This window comes from Salmo trutta, chromosome 9, assembly GCF_901001165.1.
Source record: "Salmo trutta chromosome 9, fSalTru1.1, whole genome shotgun sequence".
NCBI lineage: Eukaryota > Metazoa > Chordata > Actinopteri > Salmoniformes > Salmonidae > Salmo > Salmo trutta.
Window position 1 is genome coordinate 41,852,729 of NC_042965.1, and position 5,326 is coordinate 41,858,054.

General features: G+C 41.8%; 1 long non-coding RNA gene across 1 annotated transcript; it reads right to left on the minus strand.

The window, feature by feature from the left end:
- Nucleotides 1-597: 597 nt before the first annotated feature.
- Nucleotides 598-5,018, minus strand: LOC115199648 (uncharacterized). Its single transcript, XR_003879400.1, has 4 exons — nt 4,888-5,018; nt 2,019-2,205; nt 1,529-1,588; nt 598-1,360 (listed from the first exon to the last, which is right to left on the minus strand). It is a non-coding gene; the product is annotated as an uncharacterized LOC115199648 (long non-coding RNA).
- Nucleotides 5,019-5,326: the final 308 nt, after the last annotated feature.

Below are 5,326 nucleotides of genomic sequence, written 5' to 3' on the forward strand. Positions count from 1 at the left end.
CTCAATTAAATGTTAACTACAATGTCGCCTATGCCTACCTAGAAGACATATATCATGATTATTTGCATCAATCCATTGGGCATATGTTTAGCAATGTCTACACACGTGGGCTCCAGAAACACAGGTAACCAAACAACATTATATTGCTATATGTCCATGGTGCACACTTGAATGAAACTACACAAAAACATTTTTCATCTTTAGATTTTCCCCAGACCTCAAAAGTTGTCTCTTGATGTGGTTTAATTATTATTGTGGACTTAGAAACCCCCCCCCCCCAAAAAAAAAGAAACTGGGAATAATGAGAAACCTGTAAAAACAAAACTGAGAAAACAGAATTTGGCAAAATAAAATTACAAAAAAAATGAATTAGGCAAAAAAGGAAACAGATTTTATAGGGCCCTAACTATGTAGAAATCTAACATTCCACAAATGACTTTGAAATGTCAATGACATGTATTTGTATCAACATTTTAGCTTTTTATTTAAAAAAACGAATGTATGTACATGGGTACCTATTAGTCCCTAGGGCACAACCTATAGCCTCATCCTATAGCCCCATCATATAGCCTAATCCTATAGCCCCATCCTATAGCCCCATCCCATAGCCCCATCATATAGCCCAATCCTATAGCCCCATCATATAGCCCAACCCTATAGCCCCATCATAGGCTGTATCTCAATCGAATTGAAAGAAAAATAATATTTTCTCGTTCTCCTAGATTTTATTTTGTCCTCCTCACTTTTTTAAGTTGGGAGCACCAGTCCTACCAATGAAACATTTTAATTTAGAGCCCATAGAGCACCTTAACTTGCCCCAGGCCAGATGGGTCACACATAGAGCACCTTAACTTGCCCCAGGCCAGATAGGTCACACATAGAGCACCTTAACTTGCCCCAGGCCAGATAGGTCACACATAGAGCACCTTAACTTGCCCCAGGCCAGATAGGTCACACATAGAGCACCTTAACTTGCCCCAGGCCAGATAGGTCACACATAGAGCACCTTAACTTGCCCCAGGCCAGATAGGTCACACATAGAGCACCTTAACTTGCCCCAGGCCAGATAGGTCACACATAGAGCACCTTAACTTGCCCCAGGCCAGATAGGTCACACATAGAGCACCTTAACTTGCCCCAGGCCAGATAGGTCACACATAGAGCACCTTAACTTGCCCCAGGCCAGATAGGTCACACAGTTTCTCAGAAGAAGAAGAAGAGGAGGAACTATAAAACATGGTTTACATATCATGTTTGGGTCAGTTCTTCTGGACCCACTCAGTCTGTATCTTCTTGCCCATTTCAGAGTCTAGATTCAGGCAGAGTGTTCTTGGTGGTATTGGTCTTCCTTAAACTCCCCCTGTTGAGGAAAAAGGGTATCCATTTATTTTTACGGTAATTACATAGAAATGTCATGGTGCAACGGTAGTTACCCAATAATAACGTGAACCATTTAAAAGCAACACATCATAAAGTTAATATGCCAAGTTAATCAAGTCAATGAATGTACATGTAGGATAGAACTCACACTGAGATGTCGTCAAGCCAATAGATGGCGCTGCTGTTATGTGTCTATGAGTGTGGTACCCTATAGTAGGAGTGAGCAAAGTTAGGTATTCATTACTATGTGCTGAATGGAGCTGTATACATGCTACACAATGGTTCTGAAATAAAGACCTTCTAATCAACATTACCTTGCTCTCGTTTAGCACAAACATTACCTTGCTCTCGTTTAGCACAAACATTACCTTGCTCTTGTTTAGCACAAACATTACCTTGCTCTCGTTTAGCACAAATATTACCTTGCTCTTGTTTAGCACAAACATTACCTTGCTCTTGTTTAGCACAAACATTACCTTGCTCTTGTTTAGCACAAACATTACCTTGCTCTTGTTTAGCACAAACATTACCTTGCTCTCGTTTAGCACAAATATTACCTTGCTCTTGTTTAGCACAAACATTACCTTGCTCTTGTTTAGCACAAACATTACCTTGCTCTTGTTTAGCACAAACATTACCTTGCTCTTGTTTAGCACAAACATGTGGTCACAGATAGGGCTTCTCTGATGAATGGTGTGTTGGAGGATGTTCCTGGGATTCACATGCGTTCTCAGGCACGGGGATTCACATGGTGTTCTCAGGCACGGGGATTCACATGGTGTTCTCAGAGACACAGGCACCTCCGTCTGCCATGCATCAGGAGAGCTGGGGAACATGAGGCAAAATGAGTAATACTTAAATAAGGGTACATACATGGAGCATTCCAAACACATTCATAAGCATTACTATGAATTTTGTGAATGTTATTGAGCAAACAGAAACAGAAACACTGTCTAAATGGTCACTGTTCAGTTCAAGGAAGCTAAACCTTCATAGCTTTTGTTTATTCTGTGATTTACAGATACATACTGTACACAACTAATTTTTTTATTTTATTTATTTCACCTTTATTTAACCAGGTAGGCAAGTTGAGAACAAGTTCTCATTTACAATTGCGACCTGGCCAAGATAAAGCAAAGCAGTTCGACAACATACAAAAACACAGAGTTACACATGGAGTAAAACAACATACAATCAATGATGCAGTAGAAAAAAAATAAGACTATATACAATGTGAGCAAATGATGTGAGATAATGGAGGTAAAGGCAAAAAAAAAAATGCCATGGTGGCAAAGTAAATAAAGTATGGCAAGAAAAAAACACTGGAATGGTAGATTTGTAGTTTGAAAAAAGTTAAAAGTTAAAATATAAATAATATGGTGCAAAGGAGCAAAATAAATAAAATAAATAAATACAGTAGGGGAAAAGGTAGTAGTTTGGGCTCAATTAAAGATGGGCTATGTACAGGTGCAGAGATCTGTGAGCTGCTCTGACAGCTGGTGCTTAAAGCTAGTGAGGGAGATAAGTGTTTCCAGTTTTAGAGATTTTTGTAGTTCGTTCCAATCATTGGCAGCTGAGAACTGGAAGGAGAGACGACCAAAGGAGGAGTTGGCTTTAGGGGTGACCAGAGAGATATACCTGCTGGAGCGCGTGCTACAGGTGGGTGCTGCTATGGTGACCAGTGAGCGGAGATAAGGGGGGACTTTACCTAGCAGGGTCTTGTAGATGACCTGGAGCCAATGTGTTTGGCGACGATGATGAAGTGAAGGCCAGCCAACGAGAGCATACAGGTCGCAGTGGTGGGTTGTATATGGGGCTTTGGTGACAAAACGGATGGCACTGTGATAGACTGCATCCAGCTTGTTGAGTAGGGTATTGGAGGCTATTTTGTAAATGACATCGCCGAAGTCGAGGATTGGTAGGATGGTCAGTTTTACGAGGGTATGTTTGGCAGCATGAGTGAAGGATGCTTTGTTGCGAAATAGGAAGCCAATTCTAGATTTCACTTTGGATTGGAGATGATTGATGTGAGTCTGGAAGGAGAGTTTACAGTCTAACCAGACACCTAGGTATTTGTAGTTGTCCACAAATTCTAAGTTAGAACCGTCCAGAGAAGTTATGCTGGATGGGCGGGCAGGTGCAGGCAGCGATCGGTTGAAGAGCATGCATTTAGTTTTACTTGTGTTTAGGAGCAGTTGGAGACCACGGAAGGAGAGTTGAATGGCATTGAAGCTCGTCTGGAGGGTTGTTAACACAGTGTCCAAAGAAGGGCCAGAAGTATACAGAATGGTGTCGTCTGCGTAGAGGTGGATCAGAGATTCACCAGCAGCAAGAGCGACATCATTTATGTATACAGAGAAAAGAGTTGGCCCAAGAATTGAACCCTGTGGTACCCCCATAGAGACTGCCAGAGGTCCAGACAGTAGGCCCTCCGATTTGACACACTGAACTCTGTCAGAGAAGTAGTTGGTGAACCAGGCGACGCAATCGTTTGAGAAACCAAGGCTACTAAGTCTGCCGATGAGGATGTGGTGATTAACAGAGTCAAAAGCTTTGGCCAGGTCAATGAATACGGCAGCACAGTAATGTTTCTTATCGATGGCGGTTACGATGTCGTTTAGGACCTTGAGCGTGGCTGAGGTGCACCCATGACCAGCTCTGAAACCAGATTGCATAGCGGAGAGGGTGCGGTGGGATTCAAAATAGTCGGTAATCTGTTTGTTGACTTGGCTTTCGAAGACCTTAGAAAGGCAGGGTAGGATGGATATAGGTCTGTAGCAACTTGGGTCAAGAGTGTCACCTCCTTTGAAGAGGGGGATGACAGCAGCTGCTTTCCAATCTATGGGAATCTCAGACGACACGAAAGAGAGGTTGAACAGGCTAGTAATAGGGGTTGCAATAATTTCGGCAGATAATTTTAGAAAGAAAGGGTCCAGATTGTCAAGCCCAGCTGATTTGTAGGGGTCCAGATTTTGCAGCTCTTTCAGAACATCAGCTGAATGGATTTGGGAGAAGGAGAAATGGGGGAGGCTTGGGCGAGTAGCTGTGGGGGGTGCAGTGCTGTTGAATGCAGTAGGGGTAGTTAGGTGGAAAGCATGGCCAGCCGTAGAAAAATGCTTATTGAAATTCTCAATTATAGTGGGCTTATCGGTGGTGACAGAGTTTCCTATCCTCAGTGCAGTGGGCAGTTGGGAGGAGGTGTTCTTATTCTCCATGGACTTTACAATGTCCCAGAACTTTTTAGAGTTGGAGTTGCACGAAGCAAATTTCTGTTTGAAAAAGCTAGCCTTGGCGTTTCTAACTGCCTGTGTGTATTGGTTTCTAACTTCCCTAAAAAGTTATAATACATTTTATAATACATCAGTTATAATACATCAGTTATAATACATAATACATAATACATTTATGTTATATGGCAATTGTATTATGATATGAAATATTCTAGGCTACTACAGTCTATCATAATGTCACACCCTATTACACCATATGGTATCATATTGGTCTTACCATCAGTTGAAATCATCAGTTTGGAACAAATACGCATCTGATTCTAAAAAGCTGAAGAATAGAATCCTGAGGTCTGGAAGAGTACTGGTCGCTGTGGCTTAGCGTTCTACCAAGAAGACAAGAAAGAATGAATGTGTACAATATGTGAAGGTATTTTATAGCAGCAAGGGGAGGAAAACCCCAACCCCTGGAAAACACCTGGAAAACCCCTGTCAACCCCTGGGACACCCCTGGGAAACCCCTATCATACCAACACGTTGTAAATAGCTTCCATAGTTTCGAAGGAAGGATGACATAATGAAAGTATACACATTCATATTATTGTGTTTTTTTTTGTGAAAGTGTGAAGTTAGCATTTTATTTAATTTTGAAATGTGTGGGTGGGTTGGGATCTACCTTTGGGGTCACACTTAGAACCAACTACAACGAAAAGTCTTCA